At 39.3% G+C, this 15,595-nt stretch overlaps 1 protein-coding gene across 3 annotated transcripts in view; it reads right to left on the minus strand.

Annotated features, from left to right (window-relative positions):
• LOC101159377 (zinc finger matrin-type protein 4) overlaps window positions 1–14,528 on the minus strand; it is a 64,369-nt gene extending 49,841 nt beyond the window's left edge. For all 3 annotated transcript variants that reach the window (XM_023963350.1, XM_023963348.1, XM_023963349.1), the window contains exon 1: window positions 14,222–14,528. The gene's annotated coding sequence lies outside the window, so the exon portion shown is untranslated. The remainder of the gene's footprint in view (window positions 1–14,221) is intronic.
• Between the last annotated feature and the right edge of the window lie 1,067 nt (window positions 14,529–15,595).

A 15,595-nucleotide genomic window follows, 5' to 3' on the forward strand; every position in this document is an offset into this window, starting at 1 on the left:
GCTAAACTTATTACTTTATTTTAGTTGCACAGAATTGAAAGTTCTTCACATTTCAACAATGCAGTAAAAAGCAGTGTAAACATCACATTTCTTTGATACTATGCAATTCGCGCCTGTCGACTGTTGCTTTTCAGCTCTGGCGCTCTCACTCTGCTCACTTCCATTCAAGTATGTGTCAGGTTAAAAACATCAATGATTATCTTGCAGAGCATGTAGCATGAAATATATTTTCATTTTGACAAAGCGAATCATTATTGTGGATATTTGTTCTTCTTTGTTGTGCTTTTTTTGATAAAAAATACACTGTTTTCTTCTTTACAGAGGTTAAAATCATCACTTGACTGCAGATCTTTTAAAAAAGTGTGTCTGCAATCACACAGGCTGACTATCGGACATGTTTTTCTCCGTTTTTGGTTTTTCTGCTCATTTAGCACATCTTCAGCTGTAATTCTGCACTTCTCTTTTAAACAGATTCTGAGTCTTGTTTAAATATTAAACAAATATTTTAAATAAAAAGTCATCAAATTCAGAACTACAGCCTGAGTGCAATCATAAAAAGACACCCTCTCTGACAAGCTCAGTGTGCTTGGCATCCTTTCTCTACAACAGAGGAGGCCATGGACCAAATGTGCGGAGCGCCATACTTGCAGCTCTGGCAAACCATTCTCTAGTATTCTGCTTTTTTTTTACTTGTCCTGTCCAACAGCTAAGCAGGCAGATGAAAGCTGAGGGCCTCTTGTGTTGGACATATTTTACTTTAACAAGAGGGGTTATTAATCTTCAGACAAACCAAAGGTATGACTGAATAAACCCCTTTTGTAATTGAGGCCAAACTTTATTCATTTCAACCATGTTTGAAAATCTTTGGTGTTGGACCGGACGGAAAAGGAAAGAAGGGAAGAAGAGGGAGGGATGTCAGAGGGGGGGGGGGTGATAGTGAGAGGGGGGGGGGGTAAGACCATGAAGCAGCATAGAGCAGACAGGTTTACTGGTTGTTTATCATTACGGTACGGTTCAAATGTAGTACAAAAAGGGCGGGGCCTGTTCACACACACTCAAATATTATCAACACACCTGCTAGCTGCAAAAAATGTTCACATGTCAACATGTACACAAAACAGATAGTGTTCACGAACGCATACCTATGCCTTTAAACCAACTAGTGTGAAATCTTTCATTCATTCAATCATGCAAACTATTAGTGCAAAGGTGAGCTAACACCTGTGCTCAAGTGAGTGTTTATGTTCTTCTAAAATGGATGGTGGAATGTGAAAAGAAGGAGGAGGAGCGCCCAGCTACCCCCACACCCAGACCCCCGCCGCAGCAGCAGCGGCAGCCGGAATTCCCCCAACGCCACACGGGAAGAGGCAGGGAACAACCGCCCCCCGGGCGACCAAGACCGCCACCCAGGCCAGGGCCAGCAGGACCGCCGCGAGGCCCCCAGAGCCAGAGAGCAGGGAGGCGCGGAGGGAAAGAGAGTGCCGCCCCAGCCCAGCCAGGAAAGCAGCCGCCCCGCCGCACCGGAAGAGCCCAACGCAGGGCCCCACCGGAGAAGGACGCCCACGGCCCCAGACGAGCACCCCACCACCACCCAGGAGTTCCGGGCATCCCCCCGCCCCAACCCCAGGTACGAGCCAGGACCCCCCAAGGGAGACCCGCTCCGCACTCCAGGCAGCCACCCCCCCGGCCAGGGTTGGTCCAGGGAGGAGCAAGGCAGGGGCCCGCCGCCCCCGCCCAGGAGGGGGGAACCCCGGGGAAAAAAGGGTGGCCCACAAGGGGTGTTATAAATATGGCCCGACCAGGCTTGGCCATGTTGGAAGTTTGGCGGGGCCCAGCGCTCAGGGGCAAGGACCAGGACCCACCCCCCAGGGACACGAACACCCCCGGCTCAGGTGTAATATGAACCCCCCCCACCGTGCGGAGAGAGTACCGCCGGGCCCAGGGAGCCGGCACCCAAGGGACACGGCCGCCGTCGCCAAGGGGCCCGCACCCCCCACCAGGGAGGGGGTGGGGGACAGATGGACCCAGGTCCCACCTTCCTTGCAAAATGTGTGTGCGTGTATGTGTGTTTGAGAGTGTGTGTGTGTGCATGTGTGTGTGTTTATGTTGGAATGTATATATTGAAGGGGGAGGGGTGTGTGTATTAAGGGGGGTGCAGTTAAAATTGGCGAGTAGGGCACTAAGGGGACATCTCCTGATTACTCAAAGTGATGTCCCCTCACCCTCCCCACCAAGGGGCCCTAAATGTCTGAGGTGCGGTTAAAATTGGCGGGTAGGGTGCCAGGAGGACATCTGCTGCTTGCTTGCAGTGATGTCCAAGCACCCCCCCTACCAAGGACCCTACATGTCTAAGGTGCAAATAAAACCGAAAGAGGGGGGGCCCACTCCATACGGCAACCATAGGAGGGGGCCCCCCCCCCCAAGGCGCATCGCAGGCTAGACCCCCCACCCCCTCACCCTAATATGAGGTTATATGAGGAAGGGGGTAAGTTGGGGACAGCTGGTAGACTGTCCCCCGGTGGTCAAACAGCTGTCCCCCCCCCCCCCCAGCAAAGGGGCCAGGGCCCCACCCCCGGAGGCGCCGACCCCCCAGGCCCGGCATTCATGTCAGTTTTTTTAATAAACTATAATTTGTTATTAAAATAATTGGGCATACTTAGTTTCTGCTGTAACGCTGCTTTCACTTCTTTATGTTTTGACATGAATGAGTAAGAATTTTTGCACCTGTAGTTTCCTTTAAATGTGTAACCTTACATTCCCTTTAAAACATGTGCAACTTTGAGCTTGACAGTCATTGCCATGACAACAAACTTGCCAAGACAGAAGTCAGTGAGATCTTACACCAAGAACAGATTTATACATGCACAAAAAAATAACTGCTAATTCTTTTATTATTTGTTATTATTTACTGAAATAGATCTTTTTCTATGCCATGGCTAAAAGAGATCCATGTTCATCACAGGAACACTGGACAAGAACTGTGTCCACACATCTCTGTTGATAATTAGCGGATAGTTTCACTAATGATCACAGACCATGGCTATTTGAGAATTCCCTCCCTACTCCCTATCTAAGCCCACCCCTTTCCCCATCATCTATCTCTTTACTCACTCTTGCCTTAGTTCAGAGCCCCTCACACAAACCTTACAATACCGCTGTAACAAAACTGTGCAGCAATATGAAGCTATACAGCTGCACAGTTTTGAGCCAGATGCTAACTCAGACAAGGAAAACAAAGACTATGTATATGGATTTGGTTGTTTACAAGTGGATGCATCAGAATGGAGCAGATCAAGGAGCTTGTGGCTTTCTGTAGTTTTTATGTCACACCTACCTGTCACACCCACTACAAGCATTTTCCAAATGCAACTGCTTCTGATTCACAATAATTTCAATAATGAAATACTCAGAGATGCTATTTTAAGCTTAATCTTCTTTATATGTCTTCCATCATCAGAAAAATGCCACAAGAAAATGTTAAAAACATAAAAAATACAATTTTCATTGAGGTGGGTCTTTAAACAGCAACAATAACATCCCAGATTCTCAAAGTAACGACCTAATAAATATGAACATTTTACAGAAACTATTTGTAAATCTAGTGTTCTGAAGATGAAAACTTTGATAATTTATAAAAAGAAAATAAAAAACCATTTTTTTAAATAAAAATAGTTCATCGACGGACACTGATTTTTTGCAGAGATCTTTGGGAGATTTCTAAGGCACTGGATATTGGAATTGTAGATTGTAGATTATGATGTCAACGCAACAAATGGCAAATGGACTATATGATGCACTTACTAGTGAGTAGTGAAGTAATTTGAACACAACCCTAGTTTACCTTAGCTCAGAGACTTTATGTCACCATCAATGACAGAAAAAAAAATGTAACATTGTAAATGTTGTATACTTGTGAAGCTCTTTCCTTCCTTCTTAGAAGGCCCAAAGCATTTTACAATCACAGTCCCATTCACCTATGCACACACATTCACACACTGATGGTAGCTTCGCTGCCAAACGCTGGCGTCAATCTATAACCACCAGGAGCAATGTGGAATTCAGTGTCTTGCCCAAAGACACTTCTACACACAGGCAAGTGTGTACATCACGGCCACTCCATCACATTTTATATCACAATATATCACATTCCTTCTCTATGTAACAAGACACATGATGGTGCCAAATATCCACTTTATATATTCATATGAAATTCTACAAACAAGAACATTTCACAGCTTTTTGTTAAAAAAGTAAAAAGTACCTAAAGCCAAAGAAACAAAGAAATGGAAGCCAAAAATAAACAGTGATAAAAACTCTGCTGCTGTTCTGAAATTGCAATCAATAGTGATCTCTTTTTTTCCTGGATAAAAAGGATTCCTCTGCACTTCTTTCCATTTTCAAACAGAAGATTTCTTGAAAGCCAGTCTGTCAGTTTTTTGCATCGACCTGCAATCAGGCAGCAGGACAAACAAACAAAGTGAGCGCATACCTTTGAGTGTTTGTTACTGGCCAGCACATATGAAAACTGTTTTTATCCAGTGAATTCATGCTGTCAGTCAGGCTAGTGAGGCATTCTGTTCGCTCTCCTTTTAGCTTGTTGATGCCGCTGACAGACAAAAAGCTAGCTTTGAGGGCAGACACACTCAATGGATCTGTGTGGCATGAATGGATAAATGCTTCAGTAGCACTTAAGTGCCGCTCACGTCTCTCACTTTAATAGGGAATTAGCAGAGAGGCCAAAGCAGCTTGTAAAACACAGTTACCTTTCACCCCAAATTTATCTCATTTATTTATGTTGTATAACCTCTCTGCATTTATGAGACCTATGTATTCATGAGAGCTCCTTGGTAGTTTTGTTCCAAATAATCTGACTCTGTGGGCCATTAGCTGTTAATGGTATTAATAAAAGATGTACCACTTTGGGCTACAATATGGACTTATTAGAGGGTGAAAGAAGACTATTATCCCAGGCAAAGTTAGTTCTCCCAGTTTAACCAAGCAGATCTCCGCCTTCCTGTGTCTTTCATTGGCAGACTCCAAGGCAAACTAAGTTAATGACCGGAGACAAAAGGCAGCCCAAAAGTTTTAATGGTTGCTGTTATGCTACTGTAACATATGGAGAACGCTGTGCTGAACTGCAAAAGCTACTGTAGACGTTCTGTTCCATTAGTAACTGCAGTAATTCCATTGTTTTTGCACAAAGATAATTTTAGCCTAACGTTGTTCTGCGCGACTTATTTGGGTTTTGTGGTCACAGTTTACAAACTAAAAAATGAAGAAACATTAGCTGATATATTATGCATAGTATCCACACAGATACTGCAGTGATGTCAAAACCAGATTGGATCATTCCACAAAAAACAGAAGATGTGAGCATATAAATTATGAACCTGAACCTTTCTTTATAGATGAGTAACAAATATGTGAAGTAAAATAAAATTCTGCTTGCCAACATTGACTGGGGGGAGCGGGGATCGAACCCTTCGATCATTGGACGACCTGCTCAACCACCTGAGCTGCTGTTTTACCAAAGTTTCATGTCCTTATTAACACTGGTCCCCCTACCATCAGGCATCGGAGTGGTACTGAAAGAGTGAGAATAAATGTTGTGTTTCTGACCAAAAGTTTTCTTGAAAAAAGATTACATCAGCATCTGGAAGCATGAAGACTCTTGTCTCACAAAACCACCAACCCAATTTCATAAAGCAGGACTTTTTGCAGTGATGGAGAACATCAAACAAAGACTGTTCTGTAAGGAACAAATATTGGGTTTTAGTGCCTTTGATATTCCCAAGATAAATAAGACTGGCTTGCTAAAGACAAACAGCCTCAAAGCTCCAACTTGTTCTTTCTAATTGTGAGTTTTAAATTGTTTTTTTATGTGTGTTTTTATCCTGCTCCAATAGATTTCTATGAAAAAAATGAATAAATAGCACCGCTATGCAATATACCTAAAATGTCTTCAGAACAACTGATTATCTGACACAGTTTTCAGGATTTCAATAAATGAAATGCATGCAATTTGTTTCTTTTGCAGTTTTCTCTACTTTTGACACAGAAACCCTGATTATGTTTCGGTGTTTTCCTAATTTAGTTTTGCAAGTTACTAACTAGTCATTAACTCGACTGATTATCAAACACCAGGCAGCCATTATAAATTTGCACAAAATATGAAGAGAAGAAAAATATGTGAAAATGTGCTTATTATTTATCCATGTGTTGCTTTTAAATGTATATTCGAAGTACAGATTTGAAAACTTCAAATGCATACATCCTATAATCTCTTTTTCAAACGACAAGAGAAACAAGATTGTAAAAGGACACCATGCGCAAGCTGTCACAAATACAAAATTAAAAGACAATAATTATGGTTGAAATATCAATACGACTGCACACAGCTTTAGGAAAATGATCCATGACCATGTGGGGTCCCTCAAAAGCAACACGCACATCAACCATTTTTTTACTGAGCTGCACCTAAGCTTTCACATCGTAATATTAGTGGTTAAGATGTAAAAAAAACATCCAACAAACATCCAACTACAGCAAGGAACAGGCTGGTGGGCTGGAGTGATATATTAGAAAAAAACCTAAAGGAAGACAAACAGTGGGTGTAACTTAGATCTATAACATAACTGTAATGATTAGAAATAAATGATGTCATTAGAGCCAAATAATCTATTTTAAGAACCTCTCTTCCTCATATTTCAAATTTTCCCTCATACTGCATTAGTGAGATAGAAGAACTGCTAACAGCTAATTAGGAAGCTGCTTTAGTGTCCCACAAAAAACAAAACTATGCTGGCAGTTTGACAATTAGGCAAGTGCTGAATGGATATTGTAGAAAGCAGAGTTGCATCTTCACATGAGCACACATTTAAATTGATTTGTCATGAGTTAAATATGGCTTTTAATTTCTAGACTTAAGGCTGTTCTGCAAAACTTTTAATTTGCTTTATTTTTACAACTAAAATTTAAAATTATTATAACTTTAAATTGTGCTGTCATTTTATAGCTGAGCTTAGTAAGAAATTGTGTTTTATTATTGTTCATGACAAAAAGTGACAAATTCTGATTAGTGGACATTTACTGCTTATATTGCCAATAAAAAGAAGAAGAGAAGAAGAAGAGTTACTAATATAACATGTAACCTGTACATGGCAGAGATTTCCAAGATTCTTTTTGAAAACCATTCCTGTTTTAATTGGAATAAATAAGATAGAATGCGGATTAACACAAACTTTGTGTCCAATCAATGGAGCTTATGGTGTTCTTTAAACCTTAAATAAAAAAAAATGTCAATGACCAGAACTTCAGATTAAAAAAAGTTTTTTTCAGCAGCATCAGGTAAACAGAGGACTGATCTTCATTTTGTGTTTGTTTCAAATTAGTAGAATTCTTTACAACAGTAATAATCAATGGGAAGGCTGAAGGGGGGTCTAAAACCAGCAACAATAACATCTAATCTTAGGGCTGATTGTCTGGTTCACATTAAAATCACTGTTTTTTTCTTTTACTAATGTAAAGCTTTTACTAAGTCAGCAACAAATTAAAAAGGTTCGTGCAAGGTATACAGTATTTGGTGACAAATGTTTACAAAAAAAAAATTATAAAGCAAATGTTTAATTTAAAATGTATAGTATGAAGTTGTAAACTATAAATATACGATAAATATACGCCAGAATATTCAAAAAGAACTTTCAGAGCTATAAGTACCAACTTGAGCTTTTTAAATAGAGTAGAGACTCAAAACTTTATATATATTAATATTTATACTGCAGTGGGCCAACAGAACGTCTTCTAGCAACTAAGCAACGTCTTCCCTCCAAGATTTCTCCTTTTTCTGTCTTTCCATTCTCCAACGTTCTACTCCACAACGTCATCCAGTCCCAAACTTCTCCTCATCTGCTGCAAATCTAAAACCAGTTTATGACAAAACTAAAAACAAATGACCCTTTAAATAAGCATCTGAAATTAAAAGTTTTGGACAACAAAACCCAAAACCTGGTCTGACTGGAAGAAACAAAAAGTTGCTCACATTAAAACATGACTTGATCTAAAATCTCCCTTAAAATAGAAAAAAGGGGAAACAATTCTCACATATTTAGGTGGTGTTCCCTCATCTTGTGCATTTTGATGTGTGCTTTTTTAGATTCAAATATGGTAATTCAGTTTCCATTTGGCAACTCTTAAAGAGCCTTTCAGGTCATATAAATGTTTATGATAAACCTTATAAATGACATAATATTTTCACAAACTCAGCAATTAGCAAAAACATATCTAAGTTTTTACAAATATGTGGTACATTGTTTTATAGAAGTGACTTAAGAGGTTACTTAGAGTGTTTTTATTTTGTTAAGTTTTTTTTAAAACATTATTTTGTAGCCACGAGGTGGCCCATGAGTGGGGGACCAAGTCGGGTTCTCTTTCTGCCACTCCCAAGCCTGGATAAATACATAGGATTGTGTCTGGAGGACCATTAATCGTGAAATCTTTGCCAAACCAAATATGCAAATCAGACAAGCTGATTTGCTGAAGGGAATAGCCAAAAGGAAAAGAATAAGGTTTATACAAGTTGTTTCTTTGTTGCGTTCACAATTGTTAAATTAGTTTTCCAATATTTTAACCCACTATTATGTGTCTCTATTATACTTCAGCCAAACATTCAGGAATTTTCTGAAAGGATTGGAGACGTGAAAACTGGGGCTGAAAAGACATTGGATAAATAAATAAGTATAACTTTTGGTTAAATCTGCTAAAACAGCTCTATTTACTTATGCAAATGCATTTTTTTAACTTAAGATTTGCCTCTGGTGAGCAGGTTGTATTTTTTTACTATTTGATTTGACTTTATTTTTTTGGAGGTATTGATTGTTTTTGCAAGAAGACGCATTTTAAGTGATGACATTTAGCAAAAGACATCCCTGACTGCTTACTTCAGCCCTGCCTCCTTTGGCTCTTCACATGGATGGTAAATGTGAAGATTGGAGGTTGAAAACCTAAGATGGAAACTAACAACTCAGAGTTTGTTCTTTTTCAACATTTGCCTTGTATACGTGCATCTGAAGTTTTGATGAACTGTCTCCATGCGCACAAAGACATGTCCAAAAGACGGCATTTATAGGCAATACCCATCATAGGTAAACGAAAGACAAAACCCAACTTGCAACGCAAACTATGTTTTTGATATGCATGAGCTTACATCATACATACTTGCAGATGTAGATGATCTAAATGGGGAAAAATCTCGCAGCACACGGTCTATATTTGATACCTGCATAAAGTGAAAATCGGTGCCTCTTCTGCATGAATTCCATTTTTCAATGTCATAGAAATTTCTCTAAGCAAACAAACCGCTTATGCTGTCAAATTAAACTGAGAAGAACTTGTTCTACATTTGAGAAACATTGTCCCCCCCCCCCCCCCCCCCCCCCCAATTTTCTAAAGGATCCCATACATCCTGCTCTCTTCTCTTTATTCCATCTCATCTGGCAGAAGGCCACGTTTCCAGCGTGGTGATGAAGCAGAAGAAAATTGATTTCCAAAGAGTTCTGCCTGCTGGGCTCGGATATCAAATATGCAACGGGCTGTTAGCCCAACAATGACATTACCATAAGATGAAAATGTCAACATGTGAATTAGGAGTGTCTTGTCCTGCTGATAAATACTTGCAATATATAAAAAAAAATAAACTAACAATTATTTTGTCACAAACTGAATTGATATCACCAACACACATAATTATGCCAAACTTAGTTGTTGGCGGGACTTAGAATAATAAATAAAGTTATAATGAAATAAGGTTGACAAGGCTCAGACACCGCAGTGAGAAGCACTTAATGTCTCGATCATGTAGACTTCCACTGGGGTTGTTATTAAATTAGTTATTGTGCAGTTATTAATGACTGTGCGCTATAAAAAGGTCAAACTGCCCACCCACCGATACACATGGTATCCACATATACACATTAACGCAGATGCAGATAACATTCTTTTGCAGAGACAGCCCACTGTGAGAGGAAAGGTCAGAGCACGCCGCGTGAGAGAAAAATGATATTTGAAGATGATATGCTGCCTGTTGCTATGGAGCACTCCTTGAGGAGAACATTCACATAAAGTCACACCTACTCACAATGCTCTGTCAACTAACAATCACGTGCCTATCAGACAAAAATTTGAAAATTAATTTGTCATCTTGAAGACAGCAGAGGTGTCAGAGAAATTTTCATGGTTACAGTCTTTCCTTGCACGATTGTCTTTTTTTTTTTTTTTACAAATTTTTTTTCAAATGCTTTTTTTTAGAATAAGAAAAGAAAACCAGGACTTTCTTTTATTCAAAACAAGAGCTGCTTCTGGTTTCAGTCCTTTAGGCCTGGGTAAATTATGCCATTTGGTTAATAAGATTCATCCTCAGAGACAGAAAAGAAGTACAGAATGAGTTCGTTTACTTCTAGATGTGTAAGACATGGGAACAGCTACACTGCATACATTATGAGTATGCTAATTAAGTGGCATGACTAGCATGCATTTTAAAATGGGGAACTAAATGTACTGTAATAAGCACATAATGATAATAAAAATCGTTTTTTTTTTAACTTAACCACCATTCTTAGTAATCCAAGGAAACCAAATTGTGCTGTTTCAAGTCTGTCTGATTTGAATCTAAAATCGCTCCACTTGTGTCTCATGTCTAAAACTGACAGATTCTAATGATGACCCAGCTCAGATTTTCTCCTGTTTAGATGACTTTTTTCAATACACATGAATGATTTTGTCCTATTTGGAGTGGAGCTCAATCTTTAGCTGTTCAATATTTGTAAAAAAAAAAAAACATTTTCACGTTAAAATCTGATTTTTTCTCTACAGAGAAGTAGAGGGAGAATAGTCATGACTGCCATCTGGCCATCACCGACTCGTAACAAATTCCCATTTTTTAAAGAAAGCATCTCTTACTGTGAGAAAACTATCTGAAAAGAACATGAAAGCTCAGCAAGTTGAAAAGAAAAATAAGTCAGACGCTAACTCAGCAGAGAAGACATCGGACCATCCGATGGTTCAGGAAAGGGAGAGTCTAATCCTCTCCCACAAATGATAACTAATTGTTTCCAATTAAAGCAGAGAAGCATGGAAGCAAGTGTAACAGAAAGGAAAAAGCATTTGGAAAAAATCTTTATAAGATTCAATTCTGGGTTTAATCCACAGTGTTTTGATGACTTTGGTAGATAGTGTAAATTTACATTCATCCTCATAAACCTGCTTAGTCCTGTTCAGGGTCACCAGGATGCTGAAGCCGACCCAGTTAGTATTAACCACCTAAACTGTTAATCAGTTTAACACAGGACCAATGTAAAATTACTTTTGCAATTACAATGAACAGCAAAACTGATACAACTAACTAATCTTTTTAATGCCTTAATGTCAACTTTATTTGATGGAGTGATGAATTTTTTTATGCTTTCCAGGTTTATATGCCTATAAGTTTTTGTATTTTGCACAGCTAATAAGTGGACAAATTGTACATTTGTGGTTAAGGTTGGTTTGTGTAGCTGTAGGAGAGGTTAATGTAATTTTTGCTAAATGCACAGTTGTTCTTTTTCCATATCCTTTGGAATTTCCTTCTGTCTCCTGTCCTTTAATGCATGAAGTTTTCCAGTGGAGTTTCATGAACGTTTTATGTTAACACTCAAAAAAAGGAAATTTGTCAAGTTAACTTGTCATTTCAACCAGAAAATTTTATGTTTGTAAATCTTACGTGAATGTATCATGTTGATTGTACATAAAAATAATCCATTTTAAAAGTTACTAATTTCAATCATGTTGATCCAACATGATACCATTAAATTAAATTGGATAAAATTAGGAATTGTGGGATACCATTTTCTTTGTCTATCTGGGCAGATTGGGGTCTAAGTGTGAGTTTTTTTTCCATGGGTTTTATAGTTTAGCTGTTTTACTCTGTTTTAACTAGTGATTTAAACTGTTATGTTTATTTGTTTTTGCACCATGAGTTAAAGTTTGGTAGAGGATGATCACCAACCCCCTTGTGTGGCAAATTGTTAATGTACCAATACTTATCACAGAGTTCACGGTATTTGAGCTCCTGTCATGTGATGTGGGACTTTGCTGGGTAATTCATGTCTTTGATGTGAAAATTAAAAGACTCATTGGTTGTAACTTTGGAACAACGCATCAATTACAGATGAATAAATAAAATTAAAGAAAAAAATAAAAATTTAAGTTAAATAAACTTCATTTACTTAGGTGTGACCAATTGAAGTGATTCAATTAAGTTGGATCAACTTTTTTTCTTTTTAGAGTGAGCAACAATATTAATTTAAAGGGAGCCAGTTTAGCTCGTGCTGGTTTGCGGCGCCTTCCATCCGTGAAACCAGGGTTCGACTCCAGGCTGCTCCCTGTTCCCTTCTCTACCTCTACCGGTTCCAAGCCCGGTTTGAGAAGGTTGCGTCAGGAAGGGCATCCGGCGTAAAAACATTGCCAAGTTTACCATGCGACTTGTTCGCTGTGGCGACCCCTGATGGGAGAAGCCGAAAGTGGAAGAAGAAGAACAATATTAATTTAAAGTTGGGTGCAACTGCTCTATTTAAATTGAATCAACTTAAATGTATTAGTTTGAACCTCAATACATTAAGTTGACCCAACCTAAATACATTAAGTAGGACCAATATGATTCATTTTTGCTTAAGTAACGCAATCTAACCATGTGGAAATCCTTTCCATAATTTTTTTATGTTCATTCAAAGTGAACGTTTTATGTTTAGGATAAAAAAAAAATAACTATGAGAAGAAAAACTATAAAACAAAAAAAATGGTAAACAAGATGCTAAATTAAAAGCCAAAAATCCTCAGTTTTATAAATGTGCAACACATTATTTTTGTTTAGATTTCATGTTCTTCTATGGTTTATCCTCTGTTTAAGTATATTGGGCTTTAAAGAGAAAGCTTTTTATATTGTTACAATTCAATATTTACTTTAGAAATGCTTTTTCTAACACTGGACAATTTTCATGATATTTGTTAACTGTTGCTCTTACTGGTAGTGCTTTTCTGTTCATTTGCAAACTGCCAACCTTACTGCTGCAGAAGACTCAAGTACAGTTATAAAAGTCCGAATGAAGGGAATTGATCACTTTACAGGACTGACAACCACTCATGCTGACTAGCAATCAATAACCATATGTAAACAGGGAAAGCGGGTCCATTGGTGCTCAGATGAAGAAAAACAGAACAGTTTCAGTAAAGAAGAAAATGCAGTTTTTCAAGAAAAAAAGCTGCTCAAGTCTCAGGCGTGAAATGAGAGCTGTACAATAAATCCATCACATGAAATTGTGTGATCAATATGATACATTCTTAATAGAATCTTGCAGAAGATGGTACTGTATAAGTGGGCCGGTCCGGCTTGACAGGCAGGGAAGGGTTTTGAAAAAAACCTTAAGCTGGAACCCTCCTGTAGCAGACACACAGATGAGGCCGACCAACTTCACTCCCAAACTGATTGACACCAGCAGGAGGAAGCCCACGGAATGCATCCAAATGCATTTTTCATTATAATTGGCATGTTTCTCATATTAGATTGAGATAACCAGGGAACCTGTTCAGGATGAATCCTGGGTCTCGCCACATGGCAGCTGGGACAGGCTCCTGCCTACAACCCATAAAGCAGGTATGGCGGATAGACAGATGCCCATCATTTTCATAGCAATTTATGGCGTGGTAAATATAGATCATGAGGACATCATTTCCCATCACATTTAAACCATATCAGAACTCCAGTGATTCAATCATGATAAAACATCATTGCGTGTGGTGTGTTTCTGAACATTATAGTGAAAACAACAACTCATGTTTAGAGGATCAGCATTTCAATCACATTTGCAAAGTCCAGCTGTTCTCCAAAGTAAACTTATTTGCTTTCATAATAGTAAAAGAGGTTAAAATGTTGAATACTGAGGTAATTTTATGAATTTTTAGCAGTTCCCAGCCAGCCAAACTATTAAATAAATAAGTAAATTGCATGCAAATTGTTGAAACCTACACTGACAACTTAACTAAGACACGCAATAAATAATAACAAAATGGAAATCAAAGAGTTATTGGAGTCAGCTGCTGCACTCTGGAAGCCGTTTTCATGGGGAATAAATAACCTACTTTCAACAAGGTCAGCAATTGAATAAAAGTCACTGTTTGTGAGTCCATCACTCACCTTTCGAAGAGGCAGAGACTCCTCTCCACGACACCAGCAACCATCCGCCAACTGCTGTCCTCAAAAATCCTTCCACGCACCTGTTTCGTTACAATCCGCTAAAAGTCTGCGCGTAAACGGCGCCCGCTCCGTTCACCTGGCGCTGCGCTGCGCTCCGGCGCGGATTCCCGCTTCTCCTCCGCTCCGTGGCGTCGCGGCAAAGACGGAGCTCTCTGTTGATATGTCAGCCGCTCAACTCTGAGCGAAAGGCACCGAGGAGGGAAAACCAAAGCAGACACAAAGTGAGCTATTCTTGCGTGAGGGAGGATGGAGCGGGGGGGGGGGGGGGGGGGGGGGGGGAGGAGAGCATCCTTCGTAGGGATAAATGAGGGAGTGTGCGGGGGGGTCCTCACGTGAAATAAATCTCTGAAGGACATAGTTTAAACGTGAAAATACGTAACTTTCTGCACACATGCAGGAAAACAACCCACAAACAGAACATGTCCACCGTGGATTGACACTGACTTTAGTCAAAGCTGAAGAGTTCTCAGAGTTGAGAAGACCAGAAAGAGGTTGTTACTCCTTAGCTGTTCTGCCTCAACTCCACAGATGACACGTCTTGTTAAAAGGGGGGAAGTTCGATGTCAGATTTTAATAGGGAACCACTATTATTACGGTAACATCTCGTGAAAATGAAAAAGTCCTATACACCCCAAGATGCACAGAGTCTCCAGAGATTTAGCTTTTCTCACTTTCATTGCTGTGGGCTTATGTTTCTTGGCATGTCACTGGCTCTGTCTGAAGTTCAGGAAAAACTTAAAAGTCAATAAATTATGTCAGAGTGCTGCTACTGCTTTGTTAAAGATGTCCTATTAGTTGTGACATAGATGTCTGTGTTTTTGTTGAGTCATTTAAATTTAAAGTGATATAAATCTTGACAAAAAGTGCAACACCTCCTTGTAACTGTCCCGCTCTGATCATTTTTGATGTTTTTAAGTGTTCCCAGTGGTCTTTTAATTATGATTATGCCGTTTTTAGCCAAATTAAAAAAAAAAAAAAAGCTGTCATTTTCTAGGACACAGTTTCTGCAGAGTGGCAGAAGTTCATTGGTAATTTGTCTTTGAATTGAAGGCAGAACTGTTGGTGCAGAGTAAGCCCCCCTATTTCCCATTTTCCATCATCCATTTGTTTACATAGACTCCCGCTAGTTTTTAGCGCCTTACAAACCCAGACTTAACATTACCGGTGCAACAAAAATGGCGAGCAATATTGAAGTTATCCAGCCGTACAGTTTTGAGTCAGATGCCAGCTCAAACGTGGAAAACGAAGACATACATGGATGTCATCGTTTACAGGTGAAAGCAGCGGAATGGAGCAAGCAGGGAGCTTGTAGCT

This window comes from Oryzias latipes, chromosome 15 (assembly GCF_002234675.1).
Source record: "Oryzias latipes chromosome 15, ASM223467v1".
In the NCBI taxonomy this organism is placed as follows: Eukaryota; Metazoa; Chordata; class Actinopteri; order Beloniformes; family Adrianichthyidae; genus Oryzias; species Oryzias latipes.